The sequence below is a fragment of the Globicephala melas genome, chromosome X (genome assembly GCF_963455315.2).
Source record: "Globicephala melas chromosome X, mGloMel1.2, whole genome shotgun sequence".
NCBI lineage: Eukaryota > Metazoa > Chordata > Mammalia > Artiodactyla > Delphinidae > Globicephala > Globicephala melas.
In genome coordinates this window covers 50,980,092-51,003,167 of record NC_083335.1, presented here as the reverse complement: position 1 = coordinate 51,003,167, position 23,076 = coordinate 50,980,092, and the positions used below count along the sequence as shown (strand labels likewise).

General features: G+C 36.2%; 1 long non-coding RNA gene across 2 annotated transcripts; it reads right to left on the bottom strand.

Annotated features, from left to right (window-relative positions):
• Positions 1–4,825: 4,825 nt before the first annotated feature.
• LOC132594441 (uncharacterized) lies at positions 4,826–23,068 on the bottom strand. Of its 2 annotated transcripts, none has more exons than XR_009560645.1 (5): positions 22,933–23,068; positions 22,509–22,679; positions 19,529–19,723; positions 17,752–17,893; positions 4,826–5,603 (listed from the first exon to the last, which is right to left on the bottom strand). It is a non-coding gene; the product is annotated as an uncharacterized lncRNA (long non-coding RNA). The 2 variants fall into 2 exon arrangements; XR_009560644.1 differs by lacking the exon at positions 4,826–5,603 and adding an exon at positions 15,411–16,875.
• Positions 23,069–23,076: the final 8 nt, after the last annotated feature.

Here is a 23,076-nt window from a genome sequence, read left to right as displayed (position 1 = left end):
GAAGAACCTAGGGGCAGGACAGAAGTAAACACGCAGATGTAGAGAATGGACTTGAGGACATGGGGAAGGGAAAGGGGAAGCTGGGACTAAGTGAGAGAGTGGCATGGACTTATATATACTACCAAATGTAACATAGATAGCTAGCGGGAAGCAGCCGCATAGCACAGGGAGATCAGTTTGGTGCTCTGTGACCATCTAGAGTTGTGGGATAGGGTGGGTGGGAGGGAGATGAAAGAGGGAGGAGATATGGTGATATATGTATAGCTGATTCACTTTGTTATAAAGCAGAAACTTACACACTATTGTAAAGCAATTATACTCCAATAAAGATGTTAAAAAAGAAAGAATATATCAAGCAGAATAAAAAAAATATGGTTAAAAGAGACTATATATTTATACAAGCCATACTCTTCATTTTATGGATGAAGAAGTTGCAGACCAGTGAATTTAAGTCCTTATTAATCCAAATGTGGTCTATGGACAAACAGCAGATGCATCACCAGGTACATTGTTAGAAATGCAGAATTTCAGGCTTTGCCCCAGACCCTCAGAATCACAGTCTGCATTTTTAGCATGATCCCCACCCCGAATGATTTGTATACACATTGAGGTTTGAGCAGCACTTGTTAAAAATGCTTCTCCATGATATATTAATCACTTGCCATATACATGTTACCTAATGGAAGTAGTCTTAAACAAACATGTCAGGAAGTTCCTAAATTCCGTCCTTCTTCCTTCCTTTTGGAGGAAGAGTGATTCACACATACTTTCTACTTTCACAGTGAATTAATGATCCCCATAAACCAAATTATCTTTGAACTCTGCATCACTCCTTCAGGCCTTTTATATTCAAATTAGTGAATTACTGTTTGAGTGCAAACTGGCATAGCCAGGAGAAATTTTTGGCATTGGAAGAATCTGGTTTATTCCATGATAAGTTCCAGAAACCTTTATTCCCATTCACACCCAGAAGCCATTTCTAGCTTCCTAGTTTCTTCTATTTATTCATCTGCTCGAAAGCCAGGGATAAATAAGCACAGCATATATTTATTCAATTACTGGAAGGCAAGCAAAGAATCTAGTTCTTCTAAATGTAAATAATGCCTTCAGTTTGTAATGTAGCTATTTTACCATAAAATAAACACCTTGAGGTCACAGTTTAGTTCCTGTTTATTTTAGATAATAGATGTGAAAGGGATCTGAAGGATAAAAATTAAGTAAATGCAAGCGTCATTGTTGATTTCTTGAAAATATGTCGAATTTGGAATCTTAAAATGCTATACTTCTTGAGCATTTAAAAATATCTTAACTGCCCCATTCCTGTCTACATTTTCCACCTATTTGTGTTTGTCAAAATTATATTAATATTTCAATACATTGGCTAAGGAATCTATACTAATTTATATCTGTATCTGTATCTAACTTTTTTTTAACCTATCTCTGGCTTACTCACAATCCATGATACCTAATAGAATGACTGAGTTGATCATCACTATTGACTCATTTCTATTACTATTAACACTAATTAAACTAAATAATTGGCCAATCTAAGAGAGGAAAGAGTTCAAACTAGAGATAATATTAAAACTCGACCACCTTGTGTTATCCAACAGGTTTTTGAAAAAAATCCAATCCTTCCTGGCCTTGCTTAGGCATTTCACATTACTTTCCAACTCTTTCTTGGCATCCTCCCAGCTTACATAATGCTACACTATCTTAGTATATCTCATACCTTTTGGATCAGTCCTTCATTAACTACTCTTCAGGCTCACCTTCTTCCTTCAACCTCTAAAGTTATATTAATAGGTGTCTTAGTTCATTTGGCCTGCTATAACAAATACCATAGACTGGGTAGCTCTCTGGGGTCTCTTAAAAAGGCACTAATTCCATTCATGAGGGCTCTGCCCTAGGGACTCAGTCACCTCCTAGAGGCTCGACCTCTTAATACCATCACATTGCAGGGTAGGATTTCAACATACAAATTCGGTGGGGATACAAACATCCAGTCTATAGCAATACATTTTCTCCAGTTCTGCTCTTTCTTCTTTTCAGGTTTCCCCTCATGGATCTCATTTTGCTATGTGAACCTGAACAAATAACCTAACATCTCTGGGCCTCAGTTTCCTCATATGCAAAATAAAGACAATAACTTACTACCCGATAGGGTTATTAAGAGATTTTATTGATAATAAGTTAATACATAGATAGCACTTTGAACAGTACCTGGTACATAGAAAGCATATGAATAATTTCCAAATCTACATCTCCAGCTCTTCTGGTGATTATTCCAAGCTCCAAACTAACAGATACAGTTTTTTACTGGACACAATTTTATAAATGCCCTGCTTTTTCTCATAGCTAATTGAATACAGGTGTCAGCGTTTCCCTGAAGTCCAGCTCTCTATCCCAAGTTTTCCATTTCTATTAATGTCATCATCATTAACTAGATATCTGAACTAAAAGTCTCAGTCAACGTCTACACTTTATATCCTCCCTGATCCAAGTCCTATAAAATCTTTCATCAGTTACCTCCTTTTAATGCCCATTGCTACTACACTAGCTCAGATTCTTTTCTTCTCACCATTGGATTACTACACTAACCTTCTAACAAGACTTTTTCTTCTGCACCCTCTCCCACCCTACTCCTAATTCATTATACTAATCATTATCAAACTAATCTCCTGAGGAGTAGTTTCATAAAATCTTTCTTATACTCAACATTCTTCAATAAATCTTTGCCTTTTGGCTCCAAAATTGGCCCTCTACTTTTACAATCCTAATTCCTCTGAATTTATAACTTGTTTTGCCACTAATATTGTAATTAATCAATTGTTTTACCTTGTAAATCTCATATTAGTATTTAAAATTTATGGGATCATATCTTAACTGTCCTTATAAAATTATAAGCTTCTTGTGTACAATTATAAAATATTATACATTTTTTCTCCTATAGTAACTTGCCTTACAATGTGCCCAATAAATATTTAGCCTACTTTATTTTATATTATCACTTCTGCATTTGTAGACTGAAGTTGATTTACCATCTTTAATATCAAATTAATTGGTAACTATACCTTTACCCTTGACTTTGTAAAGAATAATATTTTACATAACAAACAAATGTATTGTGGTAAGCCGTAATTAATCATTGTGGTCACTAATATTTGTGTTAATATTCAAGGGCAGATACTACACCATTTTAAAGTCCATTTTCAGTGGACTTTCATTTCTTTATGGTCAGAAACAGCCTCCTGCTCTCTACTTCAAATACTTCAGTCATATGGTCAGGCTTTTTTCTGCAGCATACTGAGCCCTTCCTATACTCTAGTCAAGTGATTCTCAACCTGGGGCAGTTTTGTCTCTCAGGGGACATTTTGCAACTTCTGGAGATATTTTTGGTTGTCACAACTCGGGGAGGGGAGTACTACTGGCATCTTGCTAGTTGTCTTCCTAAGAAAAAAGTCTTGCTCCCTAATATCCAACGGCTGGTCTCTGTATTAGCTATCAAACTTCCCTTACTATTGCCTGCTTTGGGATTTTCCAATTTTATTCTCCACTTGTCTGTGGACTTACCTGCTTATCTCTGGGGTTGACACTGTCATTGTACCGAAAAAGCCATTCAAAGTAAGCATGCATCCTAAAGATCTTGTCATCTCTACACTTGGGAATAATTCTCTAACATAAATACTATGGTAACACAGAATGTTACAAATTCTCTTTAGACCAAATGTATAATAAATTTCATGAGATTAATTGTAATATCTTTATTAACATCTCAGCTTATTTCTCAAATGATGCAGAAGAAAGTAAATGCAGCACTTAGGAAATGTAGATTGGTTTCCATTCACTATCTGACATTTTCTGGATCAGCATTTCAGTTTTAAAAAATAATGACAATTACTTTGGTATTTCAATGTGGTTGTAACTGAAGGGGAATTTTAGAAAGAAGAAATGGTAAGAATAAGCAAAAAATAAAGTAAAGGGTAATAAACAAACCAACTCCCTAAAAATCCATTAGCAAAAAGAGCTACAAAATTTTCAAGATCTCAGAAAAGTGATATGTAGATTTTCTTTTAATTCAAGCACATGCAGTTTTGTTTGAAAGTCACAAATAGCTTGTTTAAAGTAGTTTACTATTTTAGCTGTTATGACTGCCCTGCAGTGGTACATCTAAACATTAAAGAATAACACTTCAGAATTTTTTATTTTCTGTTCATCATTTTCTTCACCATGTCATATTAATAATCAATATTTATAGGCCAAACCAAACATAATCCAATATCACATTTCTCTAGAGAGCACTTATTACAGAGATAAAGTATCTTCTCTTAAATGTTGCTACATTTTCCAGTTCTAAACAGTAGTTTAGATGAAATGAAATGGAGACACACAGTAAGTAGGTAAATGAGACTGATTCAGAGAGCAAGCCAGTCACTGAATCCCAGAAATAAGGAATGGTATTTAAATAGGAATTCATGAGTGGTAAAAGTTTCAGGGCAAGCACTTAACATGTCCAAATATGTGAATGTGTTATTTTAGACCCCACCTGAGTCCGTCCAGCTTGAGTGCAATATTTTATGTAATGTCACCCCTATGTTAGGACGTATTATAATTTAGATATAATGACTAGTGATCACTACATAACGCAACTACTATTGCCTTTGCCATAATAACACTTTGTTTATAATAAAATTTGTTTTCATCTAGTCATAGCGCATATGAAACTTCCATTTTTATCCATTTCATTACAGATTATAGCCTTCGGTGACAAAATTATTATTTTTTCTTTAGAGTGCATTAAGTTATAAAAGTCAGCGGCCTACAACTATATCTGTACTCTATTCTACTCTAAAACAACAAACAAACTGTTCATAAGTTAAACATGTTTCTAGCCACAGGAGTTCACATTTCAGGAGCTCATATTGTAGTGTCATTTTTTCAGGTAATTCGAAATCTCTAAATTTGATAAAATATAAATACCATAAAGTACACTAGAAAAGCAAACAAATGCTGTTTATAAGATTTCATGTAATACTACTGTTTTTTTAATTTAATTTCGTTTGATTTTTAATTAATAGAGTTAACTGGAATTCTCCAGTTTTATTATTACATGTTAAACTATGTGTCCCTTTGGGAAAACAGAAATGTCTAGCCTATGAATGCACAAAAAGAAGATAAAATACAAAGTATAAGTTATTTTATAGTTAAGTCCATAGTAGGGTGACAAAGTTGCATTTTTATTATAATTGAAAATATTTCAACAGTATCCTCTCAGCCATGTTTCTACTGTCTGTTTCTTGAAGCATCTGTGTGATGAATCACAGGAGTTCTGCCCTCCCTTATTTCAGAGGAGTTATTTAGTTACAAGGATTGGATTTTCAGTTTACAATGTTAGGTATCAAATCTTATACCCTCTGGTCACCCTAGGCACACTGCACTGCCCAACCAGAGCCCTAATGAATTATCACCTCTTTCCAATAAACAGGATGCTAGTTCTAAGAAGCACTTAATGACACTCACAGTTAAAAGTCTTACCTAAAAATCTGTTTATGGAAAAATTAGCCTCATTAACGGGTCTGCCACAAAGTCGCTCTTATGATGTCCTGTGGAAGAGATTAAAGGTGAAAAGGGAAGTGAAATTGAAGGGGAAAACAAGCATGAGAACAAACAACCCTCTATATTTGATTGAGTTTTTCAGGTCAGTAGTTGCACTGACAGTTGTCACAATTGCCCCTGAAAGCAATGGTACTTGGAATGAGAATCTAAAAGAAAAACATGTGATAGGCCACCCCTAAGACTTTCTTCTGCTTTTCTGAAAAACTTGGGCATAAAACTATAGAGGGAGGGAGCTTCCATTAGCTCACAGAGCATCTTCATATGATTTTTTTGAAGGCATTTGTATTGGCTTTCTATTGTTAACATAGCAAATTGCCAGAAACTTAGAGACTTAAAACACCCATTTTTATTTCACAGTTCTATAGGTCAGAAATCCAGGTGGACCTGACTGGGTTCTCTGCTCAGGGTGTCACAAGGCTGAAATCAAGATGTTGGCAGATCTATATTCTTTTAGTGTAGGTTTTGGGGAAGGATCTGCTTCCAACCTCATTCAGATGGTTGGCAGAATCCAGTTCCTTATGGTTGTAGGACTGAGGTTTCTGCTCCCTTGTTGGCTGTTGGCTGGGGGTTGCTCTCAGCAACTAATGGTTATTTGCATTCCTTCTCACATGATCCCCTCCATATTCAAAGTCAGAAAGTCATGTTGAATCCCTCATGTTCTTTCGATCTGTCACTTTCCCTTCTGTTTCCAGCAGGAGAAAACTCTGCTTTTAAAGGGGTCAGGCCTACCTAGATAATATCTGTATTTTACATTCTACTGACTTGGGACATTAATTGCATTTGCTAAATTGCTTCATGATAGAATCCAGATAAGTGTTTGATTGAATAGCCAGGGCATGAAAATCTTGAGCGGAATTCAGGAGTAGAGGGACTTTAAAATTCTGGTTGCCATAGTAATCCATCCTCTAAAAGAAAAAAACTTCTAGAATGCTCAGCTTTAAGCCCCCACTTGCCCTACTTGCAAATCCGTTGTGCTGTGAACAACTGCACAAACATACACAGCAGTTCTGACCTGTAGTTTCTAGGGGCCAAGGGTTATTGCCCTTACCCTTTGGCTTCTTTCTTTTCTTAGAACTTTTTCTACCCTGCTCAACCGTATTTACTGAAGAGATCTTACCTTCATAACCTGTCTCCTTCTTACTTTCTCCTAAACTCTAATCTTTGTTTTCTTATATTTGAAAAATTTAATCTAGTTTGGTAATAATTTGTACATAACTGTTGATCTGGAGTGCATCTCTATGCCTAGTTTATTTCTACCACTGGAGGCATGTTTTTCCCCAATGAACTGCATCATTCAAATGGATCTTCAATAGTTTCTTATTTTAATTTCAACTAAATGAAAAGCCATAAACCCATGAGAGTAGCTTATATTTTTCTTGTTCATTTTTTACTGGCAAAAAAGTAGTTGCTAAATTCCAATATAGACAATGGTCAGTTAAGGAGTATATAATTGCTGCTAAGATTATCAACTGAGATACACTAAATCACATTTCCTTTTGCAAGTGTATTTGTTAAAGAAGCTCTACCATTAATAAGGAATCTGAGGGGACATAATAGAAACAGAGTGCATACAGAAAATTAACCATGAAAAAATAATTTTAATAGATCTAGTAGAGATTTAGGAAAATCACTTGTTTAAATAAGCACAGTCCTTGAGTCTGAATTGTCTGGGAAATTCATTTACATTTCAAAAGAGTTAAACTTCTAGCGGATTGACATCTCATTTAGAAAACATGGAGACTGAATCTCTCTACTGGATAGACAAGTGGGTAGTAACTTACTCACCTGCAAGCTCTCATAGTAACTGACCAAGAAAACTACTATTTCTATGCAAATATTAGATGATCATAACCCCTCCTCTCACATTAACATTCCTTTATTCCTTAGGGTCATCGCAAATCATAAAAGGGCTTATCACACCCATTTTATAGGGTTTATAAGTCTACTGCAGCAAGGTGCTTTGGCATTGTACAGCAGAGGAGCTAGATAATTGAAAACAAGGTTGTTGGAACTCTGGCAAGAATGAGTGTTTTCACTAGTTAGCATATGTTTATAAATTAAGGGGCAAAGCAGTTTGTTAGGAAAAAATGCTGACTTGAATTTAGGATGTGTGGATTTTAATTCAAGCTCTTTTATTTAGCCTGAGGTTCAGTTTCTTTATCAATAAAATGGGAAAGTGGGCCTAGATATTTTTAAGATCTCAGTGAGTTCTGAGAGTCTATAGTGACAGCATCATGGACTTCTGATAAGCATTTTGTAAGGGCATGTGCCACATCTGTGTAAATTGCCACTTCCTAGGCAAGCTGTGTTAGAACAAACTATGATCTAAGGTAAACCCCTGCGTGTCAAGAGAACTTAGTTTTCATCCTGTCTCTACCAAAAATGTGGTGTAACTCTGGTGGTTTTATCTCTTTCAACCTCATCTCCTCATCTCTAAAATTGAACTAAAGCTTTCTATAACTAGTTAATAGTGTTATTTTCTGAAGATCAAATCAAATAACAGACATGAGGCTGCTTTGAAAAGTTCAAAATCATATATAAATATAAGGAGTAATAAATATATCCGGGCAAGTTACTTTGATGAAAATTTATTCTGCCACTCAGTAAATGGGTATGCTCATAAATAAGTTATTTAAATCCACTGGGCCTCAGTTTTCTCAACTGTAAAATGAGGATGGTGGCCTAGATCAGTGATTTTTTTAAAAGTTACTTTTCATTTTTTAGCAGAACTCTGGCTTCATACAAAATATTAAGTGGAACCCCACATATACATCAGAAAAAAAAAAAACAGAGCAATTCTAACTAAGGATGACCCAGGGCCTTTCCCAACAAACTTGCTTCTCATTGCACCTCATACCTTAGGCTTCTAAGGCACCTCCCTGAAGGGCTAGGACTCTGAGGAATACAGTGTGAAAACATCTGAAGCAGATGATCATTAATATCTCTTCCAGTTTCAAATGCACGTTTAAAATTATGACAACTAAAAAGATCTATTCACTTTTTTATATAGAAAAAATTTGTATTATCTAAGAACAGAATAGGAAGTAAATCTAATACTTTTATAGCAAAGTTTTTTCATTTGTGTTATTTGCCCTTTGATTTTCATATTTTAAAAGACCACAATGTCCTCCCAGTTATGAAACGAAGTTTGCTGTCATAAAATGTATTTACTTTTTCTACTTCATTGGTTAGAGATAAAAGCAGATTAATTTTTCATTTAAAACATCTTTAAAAAAAAACTACTTCTAGTGTTCTCATCACACAAAGTACTAGTTATTACCAGCTCCGAAAGTGACTGTGAAATTTGTATACCAGTACTGATGAATTTAATAAACACCAAGAAAAGTCAATACCCTACAGAGGTTATTAGATCTGTGAAAGACTCAGACCCTGTTATACTGATACATTTCAGAACACAACATTTATTTCTTTCCAAATGACAAAAACTAAGTTTGTGACCATGGAATTATATGGCTGGCATTATGGTGCTCTTCTAAAAAGGGTATCAAAAATAGTTGGTTATAAGTGAGCTAAAAATAGGTAGTGACACTATTCCAATGAGACATGTAATTAATGAATATGCATCTCCTGTGCACCCAGCACATATGCCTCATGAATTCAGAATTCCACTTGAAAGAAGACTTGCATTTGTCTTAAATTTGTGATAAAGTTTACCGTAGGAGCAACCACTTAACGGCTATGAGGGAATATTCTGCTATACAACTAGAAACATAATTTTAAAACTAATTGAAAGCCTATATGTATATCTGAGTCAGGTTAATTTTAGAAAAGAATATGTCTGATGTATTTAAACAAGCATACAAATAGAAATGACAAAGTTGGTACTATAAATTCGTTCATTATTTTTCAAAAACTACTTTGGTAATCAGAATGAACCTGCAAATGTCATTGATCTATTAAATATATTATTTCCTGTGGAGCATTTAATAAAAATATTAAAAATAAGTGTTTGACTTTCAATATCTCCTATGTTGAACATTATTTTTAATCTTAACCAAAACGGTGATTTAAATATGTGGCTTTAATGTCCATGGTTGACTGTCAACAGCCAAAATTGATATGTCACACCATAATCTCCTAGCAGGTCAACAATCCGTAAAGTAAAATTGGAATATGGGCAATCACTGAGTTGACCTGCTGAATTACATACACTAGAGTACATGTGAGTTCTCCTTCGTGTCTGTAAAAAAAAAAATATCTTAAAACAAAGACAAAAGAAATTAACAAGGCAATTATGATAAAGTAAAATGAGATTCACTTATACTGTGACTATCATCTGAAGTCATTTTTCAAACCAATGTATCAGTCTTCTTAGGGGTGCTACTTAGCAACAAAATAACATAAGACAACATAACACAGAGGTTTGAGGCAAGAAGTGGAATAAAACTACATGAAACAGATTTTATAAGGGGAATTTTAATTAGGCAGGATGCAATTTAGCTGAAATTGTACTTTGACCATGTAACTGATATTGCTTCTCTTGCACTCATGAACGTTTTGACACATAATAAATACACTCTAGCCCAAATGCCTAGAATTTAAAGAATTGCTGCTTAAGTCTATTAATTTGATTTTAATCATTTTAAACATTATATTGCATAATTTTATACATTAAATAAATTAGTGATAATTTAAAAAGTAATTCCTAACACAGTTGGGCCTCACTTTCTCCCGTGTGATATTTCTTCAATATACAAGTAATTTTCATCTATTTTTTATATATTTTCTCAGTAAGAACATAATTAGCTTATAAGTCACCATTTCTCAAAATGAGTTTAATGGAACAGTAGTAAAAAGAAAAGAAAAAAGACTCCACAGGCAATTAATTTGGGGGAATTCTGGGTTAGAAAGTGTTGAACCTATTTCTTTGCTGTAATACATCTCAGAGTCTTTAAAACTAATATTACTTACCAATCCAAGGAACATGCTTTAGAAAACACCAGCTAAGTAAATGTATCATTGAGCTAATAAGTATTTAGCAAGGGCTATATGGTTGTCTGAATGAATCTTTAAGGTAGCTTAATAAGCAAACTGCTGGATCAGTCTTCAGTCCTATTGCACTTAAAATCACTGAAATGATCAATGAGACAAAAATTTAATTGCCCACTTTACATTTGTTGATCCCCCCAATACTAGATTTGGTGGTGCATGACCTCTGATTCAGCACCAAATATTTTGGAATAGAAAACTTATTAGATTTCCTAGGTTTCCAATTTTGTTTGTGAACATACATACATAGTATTTTAGCAATATCCAGCATTTCTGATCTCTATCTTTAGTTTTTGAGTTCCCCCTATCATCCTTCATATTTATTAGTATTATCAACACTTGGACAGTAGATTACTGAATGCTAATTTATGACATTCTTTGTGCATATGAACAAGTACCAGGAGGAAAAGAAAGACAATTCTTTCTCCTGTTGTCATTGTGATTTCAGGAAGTGTTAGCACATTTTTGGCACCCTTGCTTAATAGCCTGCATCTGTTTTAAAAAGCCAAGTTAAAGAAGAACCTTATTCTTTCAAACTTAGGATTTGTCGTTATTTTGAGATTCATTAGTTTAATTAGAGCATTGTGCTAATGAGTCCAAGGCCATGGATTTGAGTCACATGTAGGCCAGTTAATTTTGTACAGAAAAAATATTTTGTTTCCACCCACACTAGGTCCTTTGCCATTAACCAATCCTCTGATGAATGCCTATTTTTTTATCTTAAAGGAAATCCGTCACTGTGCTATTTTTTTTTTAAAGGAGCAAGCAGGATCATATGCATAGGTGGGCAGCACACTTGTTCGTCATTATTAACTAATAGATCTTCAGCCATTACCTCTAAACACATACTTTACTTAAAGGAACTTTCCCAAGGGGGAAAACTCAAGATTTAATCATATTTTTAACAAATGCTCCATTTTAACTGACAAATTTCAAACTGCTCTTTCTCTTATACAAGTATCAACAATTTTTTACTTGAAAAATACTATGTGTAGTATTACAACAAACATAAAAGCAATTAAGAGATTCATGGGCTATTATTATATGCTAAAATCTAATTACTCTATTTTCATAAAAGAATCCCATTCACTTTAATTCAGTCTGTAAATTATGATTCCATGTTTCTTCTCAGAGCAGATTGTAAATAATAGCACAGAATCTCAATTGGAGTGGATAAAATCATTGCACTGCTTCCTATCCTTTGTCATTTAAAAATAACAAAAATGACAACTGTTCTGAAGAAAAGTTTTGAAGTTTGACTAATGCTCCTTTTGTGTGAAATATAATATACTTAGCAGTTCAAAGTGGAAAAAATCTCATCCAATAGTGGATTGTCATCATAGAACTAGAAAGAAAGATTGATTTGATAGTTTTCTACTTTATGTTCAATACAAAATTCCATTTCATTTGATTTCTCAGGAATTCCATATATCCTTTAAACATGACAGATGATTATATCTGAGAAGAAAAGTGTCCTATGACGGGAAGTCCAAAACTTGAACAAATTTTATAATTTTCAAGATGATAAGTGCACCTCCTCATTCACAGAGGTCCATATTGTACAGATTGCATGTTTTTGGTCCTTTAATTAAAGGACTGAAATCTCTTCCATAAGTGTATGGAGGTTTTGTTTTTATTTTCCCTTTAGTTGCTGATGTGGCTAAGAATCATATTCCAGAAGGCTATAGAAATGATTGAAAACTTTTCAGAATCAAAAATTGAAGTCATTTTTGTACACTTAAATTAATACTCAGCAAAGACCCAAGTCTATAACTTAAATTCTATTTTTAATGATTTTTTTTAATTTCCTCTGGAAGAATAAAAGGAAAGTAATTTTACATGGATAAATAGGAGGTGAATACTGGTATTGTGGAGTCTGAAGCTTATACACAGGGGCTCTCTTTTTTTTTTTTTTGCGGTACGCGTGCCTCTCACTGTTGTGGCCTCTCCCATTGCGGAGCACAGGCTCCGGACGCACAGGCTCAGCGGCCATGGCTCACGGGCCCAGCCGGTCAGTGGCATGTGGAATCTTCCTGGACCGGGGCACGAACCCGTGTCCCCTGCATCGGCAGGCGGACTCTCAACCATTGCGCCACAAGGGAAGCCCCACAGGGGCTCTCTTTAACAAAAGGATACAAAATTACTAATACAAAATTTGGTATGAATGAAATATTAATTTATAGACATAAAAGAATCACAACAAGGAATTCCCTGGTGGTCCAGTGGTTAAGACCTTCACTGCCAAGGGCACGGGTTCAATCCCTGGTCGGGGAGCTAAGATCCTGCAAGCAGCGCAGCTCAGCCAAAAATAAAAAACAAAAAAAACAAAAAAAAGAATCACAACAAATGACAAATTTATAAAAGCTGACATCACAAAAATCGCAATTGCATATGTGTATTAGTAAACTGCTTGATATATCTCTATGATACGTTTTTTTCGACATTTTCAGCTGCATATCATTTGATTCTCTCTTCCTATGATGATGATTTTCTAATACCAGGCCTCAGAAAAGGTCTATGCAAGTGAGGGGCCTTAAGCTAAAACTTCATTCACCTCATAATAAATCTGGCTCTGTTTATATCAGTCATTTGATCACTGTGTGGCTGCTCAAATAGTCTAAACTAGTGACAACCTGCTGTTTCAAAATATCTATCTATCTATCTACCTATCTATCTATCTAATCTATTTAACTAGTTATACATATTTATGTATACACACATACATACACACACAAACATTAATCCAAAGCATTAATTTTAATTTTGGAATGTACTTCAGGGCAAATGGCTCCCCAGGGAAGATGTAAGTTATATGGCAGGAGGTGGGGTAGAAGGGGGTATTAATTTTCTGCAAATAAATCGAGGTTACCAATGCTTTCTCCCTGCCTCCCTCAATTAATGGAGTTGTACTCAGCATTATATAACTCAACATCTAGATCTTTAAAATACATGTGGGATGGAAAGGCTATTTAAAGAATTAATTTACCTAAAAATGTGCCTTGAATACACAGTTCTTCATTAAATATTTCTGTATCAATGAATAAATGAACTAACAAATGAGTTGATGAATAATACAGCAATCCCCACCTCCCATTTTCTTTTACCTCAATGTTTGCTTTAGGTGTGTAATGAAGTCTAAATCTATTGGAGCATTCAACCACACTAAACTATCTGTGTCAGGTACTCCATTAGCTGTGTTTATGTTCATTATCTCATTTATTCCTCATAACAATTCTCAATAAACAATTACTGAAATTGGAATTTAGAGAGTTTAAGTAACTTATCAAATGTTCTGCAGCTAGAATGCCATAGAAGCACAAATTGAATCCAAGCTTTCTTGACTCTTAGGTAAAATACACCATAGTTTTTTCTGTTCCCATCATACCATGCTGTAAAATTATAGCCAAAAAAATTTTAAGAGAGAATGTTAAATTAAAATTGTGTTCTGGACAAGTTCCAGACAAAAATGTAATATATAATGGCAAAAGTTACAATAGAATCTCTCATTATTGTGCTATAATCAACAGATTTCTTCAATTTATTCCTTTTCATTTCCATATCCATAAATTGCTCCTCCTATCCCCAGTTTTGAAATGCGGTCTGGTCTGCTTTGGGCAGCAGCACATCAAGGGTGACATGAATGTTAATAGCATGACACCACTATATGCAGAAGGATTAGCCTCATCACGATGGGGCAAACAGGTTTGAAGACCCCAAACAGGTGCTTCTAAAACTATCTAGCAGCATTTTTCATACTATTTCAAAAGGGTTCCCTGGCTGAATAAACTCTTCATAGGTCCCTGCTGGAGAGTCACCACACATATTTATATACTAAACACACAGGATGTCTTACTCTAAATAAACCTGTTTCCTTTCTGGGCAGCACCCCAACTCCAACGTCCGCCAACTCCAAACATGTTCCTTTGCTGCCCTTTAAAGGTCCTCAGACACAGCACACACACCATCACCGCCCCTTTCCCTGCTGACTTGTATTTCTACTGCAAACTACATTGCTTGAACTCAGGCCTGGGGAGCTCAAAGCAAAGTGGTTAGGGGTTTGCGAACAGGGTTTGAACATCAATCTGTATCTCTCCACTATTATTAACTGATAATTCCCTCCGTTTCTTTCCAGGGTCTGCTGTATGAAAGTCACTGTGAAGAGAATGGTACTTCAATTCCCTTTTTGCTGTCACTTCCACTTCCCCCCACACCAGTCTCCATATGAGCATTTTACCCTGCTGGAGTACTTGAAAAGTTGAAAGAGAAGTTGCATAAAATAAGTTTTTAAAGTAATGATAGGGAAGTTGAAATTTTTAAAAATAATTTTAAAAGGAAAAGGGACCTGTACTGCCTTCCCTCCCTCAGGACCCTGAGGCTGCCTATTCTTCATAGCCCTTCTCCTCTTCCCACTTCTCCTCCTCCTCCTCACATACTTTGGAGACAAAAGACTATCTTCTAGTTTTTAAATGTCTTTTCATTTATTATTAGTTGAATAGAACTCTAAGCTAATTTTGTTGAGTTTATTGAACTATAATTTATAGCTTCTAATGTAACAATAAAGATATTGTTTATCTGACGTTTTTGCTAGTTAAGACGGCATCTCATGCTGTAGTTGTTCTGTAAAGTCTAAGAAGCAAGCACTACATTTCAGAGAAAATTTTGATTTGTTATTTTTATACATTGTTAACCCAGAAAAACCCTAGAAGAAGAAGAGATTAGAATGACACAGAGTTAAAAACAAAAGTTAATTTAGTACAAGCTGTAGCAGTATTTAATTCTCCATGAGATATAAGTTTAGGACAACAGCTGACAAATACAGTTTAATACTTTCAATATAAGTATATAATTCTTAAGGTCCTTGACTACATTTGGAGAGGAGATACACATTTCATTGTCTGTGTCACTAATTGATATATACTTCAAAGTTACCACACATGGTATCTTGCAAAATATTATTGCCTTTACAGAAATCCATTTGGGCTCCCCACCCCAAGTGATACTTGTAAAAAGGGGGAAATTTTAATAATTCATAGGACATTTGGAAACCTCTGTCATTTAGCAAGTTTATGACAAAATTAATTTCACTTTTTCTGATATTTTATTTGTAATTTTTCTATGATTGTTACATCTTATGATTATTTTTGGAGAATAATTTATAATTGCTGGGAGTGGAAGTGTGGGTGTTCAGTAATTCAGTTGCACTCTTCAAGAATAATAACCATCTTTGAATAACATATCATCACTTATTGTGATGAACTGCAAGAGGCTTACCAACAAACATAGCCTACCTACTTCAGCATCTTCCATAGAATAAATGGTCCAAGAATGCAAAACATAAAATGTGAAGCTAGAGTCATGTTATTTTCATATTTATAGGACTTTTCTAAGAAAGATGTCCTGTTGGGAACATGACCCTTAGCCAAGCAGGTAGTATTTCATTGATACTGAGCCTAGGGCACCAGGGAAATGGACCGGTGGAAACTAGGCAGGATGCCAGTGCTCGAACTGAGTATCAGAGCCTGAACACTGGTCCTAGTGGTGGGTACTCAAGTGCCACTCACATAAGTGAGGTAGATGGCTAATTGTACAAACTAGATCACCAGCACTGGACTTGTAGTAAAACTCAGATTTACTGGATTCACCACAAGAACTCTGAATAGTGGGTCTGAAAAGACATCAAATTTGAAAACCTATCAGTTGACAAGATGGAAATTTTTGAAGGATTCTTTGGTATGACATGATTATGTTCAGTCTGAAGGAGAAGCTCCTTTAGTGCTTTGAGCTCCATTAACAGATCTAGGGAAGATGGAGCCTAATAATAACAATATTCACAGTGGAAGGAATCCAGCAACAATATTTCATTTTCACTGTCAATTTTGTGTACACTATTTTTTCCTTAAAAGGAGACCCTTGGATGTTCCAAACACTTTTCCTTCACTATCTAGCCTGTCAGAAAAGATAACCACAATAGGATCAATAGTGTGCCGGACTACATCTGTGGTTTCACTTTATTTAGAAGTTAGTCAAGAAAGGAAAATTAATTGAAAGATTCAAGTGTTGTTTTTTTTTTTTTTTGCGTAAAAGTAAAATGAATCACGATTCTTCACTTTGTGTAACAGGAAATCCAAAAGGAATAGTTGAGACCAGCTGCGTTTTGGCAACTAAGAAGAATTCTTGTTTTTCGTATTTTATCCAAAGAAACTGACATTCAGCTAAGTTTCAGTAATGATGAGATAAAAACTGTTCAATCTGAAAAGAAAACAGAAACCCTATGTTGATTATCTAAACACATGTCTAATCACTTAAAATGGGATGTTTGCAGTACCCCAGTCAATGAAAAATGGCTCAAAATAGCCATCCATTAAACACTATGTTGACTAAACTACAGCCACGGTTGTTAATTAAAAAAAAACTTAAAGCAGTTCTCCTACATGTTTCAATGAAATGCACAGTGTTTTTGTTATCATACATCAGAAAATATAACTGATTTCACAAACCATACAAAAGTTAAATCTACTTACTTCATAGTCATATCTTATAATAGAAATAAAGAGGCTTAAAAAGTAAAGAAGGCTCAGAGTGGTGTGAGATTAATTCACGATTCTTTAAAAATGTATATTTTTATCAATCCCAATATATTTCTTTGGAAACATTATGTGATTATTTTCATAGGTGTGTGTATTTCCTAAGTTTAGGGCAGTCACTGATGCCTACTTCCTGAATACAGGACCACATAGGAGTTTTGGTAGGATGGAAAAAATTCAATCTCAATGTTAAAAGAAAGAACAAAAAGGAATTCCGCTTTCCTCAGCAACCAAAATCTCTTTAACTCTTTCACCTCAGCAGGCAACATCTGGATAACTCAAGTTAAAGCCTGTCCTAAGGAAACAAGAAAGATAGAAACTGTTAATAGCATTCTGATCCTTCTATGCTTTAAAAGACACGATAATTTTCCCTCCTTGTGTGCTTCCATCACAATACAGGCAAATAACACACAGATGAAAAGCCTCATCCGGTACAGTTTGCAACTACTTATCTGTAAAAAAAAAAAAAAAGAAAAAGAGTACAGAAGGAGAAATGCATTCTTTAGTAGGAAACAGCAACCTTGAAGACAACACCACGTACCTTTTTATTCATTTTACTGCATTAATCAGAGCTCAGTGCTTCAGCAAAGTTCAGCTATACACATTAGGCTGTAATTCCCAGGCTCCAATGAAAGAAATTCCGCTGCAGTTTCTGTCCACTGCAAGTGGGTAGCTGGTCAAGCCTAGGGAGAGAGAAAAAAAAATCTTATATGGCATGATTACCAAAAAATTGCCCCATCCCTACTTAATTACAGAGGTTGTTGGAGTCTTTCCTTCATTGAAAGCCCTTTCTTGTGTGTTTTCATTTCTTATACTCCCCTCCTTGGGCCTTGGTAGTGTTTTTCTCAGAGCAGGGAACCAACTGTTTCAAACTTTTCCAAATTATTTGCCCAAGTACTATGGCAAACTTCTAATATTTTATTATTTGGGGAATGTTGTAAAGGCCAGTCTCAGGACTACAAAAAACCTTGCAAGTCATGTCCAAGAAGGAATGGAGAAGTGTTAGTTTCATTTCACAGGTATGCCCTTTTCAAATTCTTATAATCTATAGCAGTGGAGAGGGGGATGGGTGTTGGAAGACTTTATTCATCCTTCTAAGTTCTCACTAATAGCACCCTCTAGTGTCTCCAGTTGAGCTATGCATTTCTGTCATCAGCTAGGCACAGTAAACTACCAGGCTTTCTCCTGTTTCTGTATCTTCTGCAGAAATTAATTTGCCTTATGTGTACCGGCACCAGTTTCAGCCTTATTTTCATTTGTGACTTGAATGCCCCAACACTAGAAATATCTACGAATTAAATGTAAAAGTGTCTCACAAATTAGGATAGTAAAAATGCTTGGAATTGAGAAAGTACTTTTAACTCTTCAAAACACTTGCATGCACATTATTAGTTTTGTATGTAACAAATATTGTCCTCCCCACCACCACCACACATGTATGTTTGCCCCTGTTTTTAGAGAGAGAAGTAGAATGGTTTCACTTGAGATAAAGAAAACTAATTTGTAACTAAAGAATTCTCTTTGAGCAGTCCCCAATCCATTCAGGTTTATAGTTTTTGTTTTATATTTTTACTTATCTTTATTTCCTAACTCTTGGAGAGTGACAACTTTTAAACTAAATGTCAGGCACTGTGCTAAGCATTTGAGGTGCATTATTTTATTTAAATATCACTACAACAACTTAAGCTAAATAAGATTATTATCCCCATTTTTAGATGAAGAAACTGAAGCTTCTTAGGATAGCTCTCTACAACAAAAGTATAATTCAAGCCACATATACAATTTTAAATTTTATAGAAGCCCATTAAAATATTGAAAATAAGCAAGTTAAATTATTTTAATATTTTATTTAACCTGTTAGTCAAAATATTATCATTTCATCATGCAATTTGTATAAAATATTAATTATATATTTCATATACGTGTGTGTATATGTACATGTGCTCACTTTTCGAAATAGGGTGTGTATTTTATACTCACAGTGCATCTCAATTTGGGTTACTCAAGTTTCAAGGGCTCAGTAGCACATGTGGCTAGTCACTATCTTATACAGTACAGGTCCAGAGATTAATTCACTCACAGCCACACAACTAGAAAATGCCAGAGCCAGAATTCCAAATTTGGTTTAAAACCAAAGTTCTTTTCTTAATCACTGGGCTTCACTGTCTCCTACTAATTCCAATCGTTGTCAATAGTTAATATTAAATATGAAAAATGTCATGGAGAATGTAATTTATCCATTCTTACAGTTTTGTGTCCATACACTCACCTACTTTCTCAGTAACAGTGACAATTTATCGATTATAACATTTACGTACAATATAGGTGCAAGCTGCTGTGGACAACACAAAGATGATGGAATTTGATGTAAAATAACCGGCACATGATGCATAGTAGTCATTCTCATCCATCCGCAAGACCTGTGCATTCTCTCTCTAGACAGTGTACGTGGGAAGGCAGATCACAGTCAGATGGCAGGCTGCTTGATAAGGGGTGTTTCAATGCAAAGGCAACTGAAATCAGAGTATTTGATTAGCTTCATCAATCTCATATCAAGGGTGGTTTTTGCCAGTGAGACGAAAATGTACATGGATAAGAGTTACCAATGCTCATCTCTTTGGGACTTCTTTTACTAGGTCTGCGTAGCTGATCAAGCCTTTCTTCAGATTAATGCATTATTTCTCAGTTTTAGTCAATTCTCACTGGCCTGAGAAACATCCTAACTCGAAGTATTTTAATTATCTTGTATAAGCCATTCTATAATTATACAATGGCTTTATAGTTTAATCCTCAGATATTGCACATATTTCTATGTTTATAGGGTACACATTACCATATTTTTTTTCTGATCTTAGTAGCACCCTGGTTCAAGTTCCAAATTGGAACACTGAACAAACAAATGCAATAAATATAACAGTTCCTTCATGGCATCTCCTCCAAAAAACAAATTCCTAAAGTTTCCTTTGGTTAATTATAAAATTTTTGACGTAATGTAAATTCTGAAAATGTGTAATCACACAATCTGAGGACCATATGCTAAGGGTCAGCATAGTGGACTAGAAATGACATGGGTTTGAATTTCCCAACTCTATACTTTATACCTATATAACCTTGGGCATTTTACCTAGTCTCTGTGAATCTCTGTTTCCTCATTTGTTAAAAAAAAATGAAGCTAATAATACCTAACTCATAGGATGGTTTTGAAGATTAATAGGACAATGTATATAATGCAAATGGTGCATAAAAGGCATTCAGTCAATGAGTCCTTCTCTCTGTAAGCAAGCAGAGTCCTCATCAGTCCTTTTAGAGTTAGAGCACCAAGCGGAGGGCTTTTGCCAGGTGTCCTGGCTTTTGGCTATTCCGTTGCTCATTGGTGCCACCATCAGACAGAAAAGGAGAAAAGAAAATGGGAACATTTTTTCCATTATTTTCAGATGTGGATTTCTGTCACTTTTATCAACAAACAATTTCTCAGATGATTTTCTGGGTTACTTAGTTCAACTAGTAGTCTCCTTAGTCTGTAAGTAATGTTGCTACTCTACAGAGATCATTTTCTATTGGACTAGACACATAAAACTAAATGTTGTGCTGTATATATAGAATAATCCAGATTCACTATAAAGCAACCATTTAGCTGCATTTTGGAGTTTCACACTCTGAATGAAAATCCAGAGTCTGCTACTTTTCAGCTCCATGGTCTTGTACAAATTACCTGTCTGTGATCTTCAGTTTCAGGAACTGTAAAATGTGGATAATAATATTAACCTCATGAGACTGTCATGATGATAACTTTAAATACCTCATAAGAGTCACTGAATAGTTCTCTCCCCCTGCCTTGGGTTTAGATGGAAATCTTAACACATCAATTAACTGATATCTAATGTGGATGTTATGAATGATTATTAGTGCTCTGAGAGTGCCTCCACAGCATGGCTTTGCCACACTTTCCTGGATCAATCACTGATTTTATTTTCATTGAGTTCCTGCCATCACCTATGACTGAGTCTCATCCAGCAGTGCAAACCCCAAGAGTCAGAGCTGTAAACTGTAACCATTTGACAGCTTCTAATTTCAACTCCAAGACATCTCCCAGCTCCCGAGAAGAGGACAATACATGTGCTGGATACTGTGAATAATGCAGGCAGAGTTACAGGAGGAGTAAAATGTAATAGTAAACACTTCCTGTGTCCTCTTTCATGCAGACTGCACTGAACTGTGGTGCTAATGTCCCTCCCAGTAGTGGCTGTAGGTGTAAAAAAAAAAAAAAGAAAGAAAGAAAGAAAAAAAAAAGAAGAAAAAAGGCAAGAGGAACAAAATGGGGGGGATGTGAGGATTATCTGAACCAGGGTTTTAACCTTTAAAACTGTCAGGAATTGGAAAGACGGCAGTTACAAAGATGGAGAGGGACATACTAGGGAAAGAAGCCAGAAAGATTGGCCCTTCAATAAAAAAATAATAATAACTTTCCATGAAGAAGCTATTAGATAAAATCAACTCACGATAATTGGCAAAATTTTTCCTTCCTGATGTTCTATCCCTATGCAGATGCATTCTCCCTTCCATTCAGTAGACAAAAATAAAAATGAATACTGTGCTCTTGGCGCCTGAAAACATTATCTACTTTTCCTCCTTTTATTTCAGGAAAGAGAGCTTCCTCCTTCCAAAAACAAAGCAGAGCACTCGAAAGATAAGTTTTTCTATTGGTTAAGCATGGAAAATGGATGCTAAAACCTAAACCTAAAACCCTACACCTTTCTGGAGAGGAATTTAAAGAATTCACCTGGTTCATTCTCCAGCCTCTGGGTAAATTTAAGGACTTGCTCCTTGGAGCAAGAATCGGAGTAGAACAGCTGGGGAGGTTTTGGTTGTTGTTGCTATTTGCTTTCAATCCCATAACAGGGACGGGGGAATTAGCCCTGCTTCTACCCACGACCCATCCGAGCCATAAACCAGCCAGATTGCCCCTGGTCGCTTTAGTGGTCTTGGAAGACCTGACACCCCGATGCCCGCCCGGGCGTCACCGACTAGGCAGAGGGAGCGCGCTGGCAAGCACCAGTCTTGCGGCTGGGTTCCTCCCTCTCCTGCATCCTTTCCTACCGCGGAAACGCGCTGTCCACGCCCGCGATGCTGCCCGGTCCCCGGCAGCGAAGCGGCTGGACCCCACTAAAGCAGCCCAAAGCCACCGACCTGCTTACGCTCACTCGTACTTGCAATCTGGGGTAGCCAAATGCTAGATCTCCCCCCTCACCCCCGTCTCCGCCACCCCCAATCAATCTGAAGGCAATCGAGGTACCAGACCCGGCTCACAGTTGAGTGTGATATATGAAGGCACAGTCTCTCGGCTCCAACTGCGGCTTTGCCGGGCTCCTGCCCCTACTTCCACTAGTCTGTCTTAAGTATCCTTTGTATAGAAAATGGTGCTGCTGGACGCTTGTTCTCTAGCCGGAGTCAGGGCGGTCAGCAGGATCGCTAGAAAAGCACACAGAACAAGAAAAATAAAACTTCCGTAAGATAATTCGAATGAGTTCAACTTAAAGGGAAGCCTAAGAGAGCAGCGAGCGGAGAACCGAGCGGAGCGGAATATGCCCTTGGTTTTGCTCCGCAAAGCGGGAAGCCCTAAAGCGGCGCGTTTTTCCCAGCAGCGGTTCCCGCACTCGAGGGTGCCGCCAGCGCGCTTCCTGCCGCCTTCTTGGGGCGGCGAACAGTAACTTCCTAAGCTTACCTCCATTTCTCCCCCGCCCTTCTTCCCCGGCTCCCCGTTAGCCTGGAGGGGCCGCCCCCGGAGCCGTGGGGTGCAGGGAGTGGGGACCAGAGGGGGGTACCCAGCAGTTGGTGCTGCGCCGCCCCCTCCCAGCAGGCGGTCAGG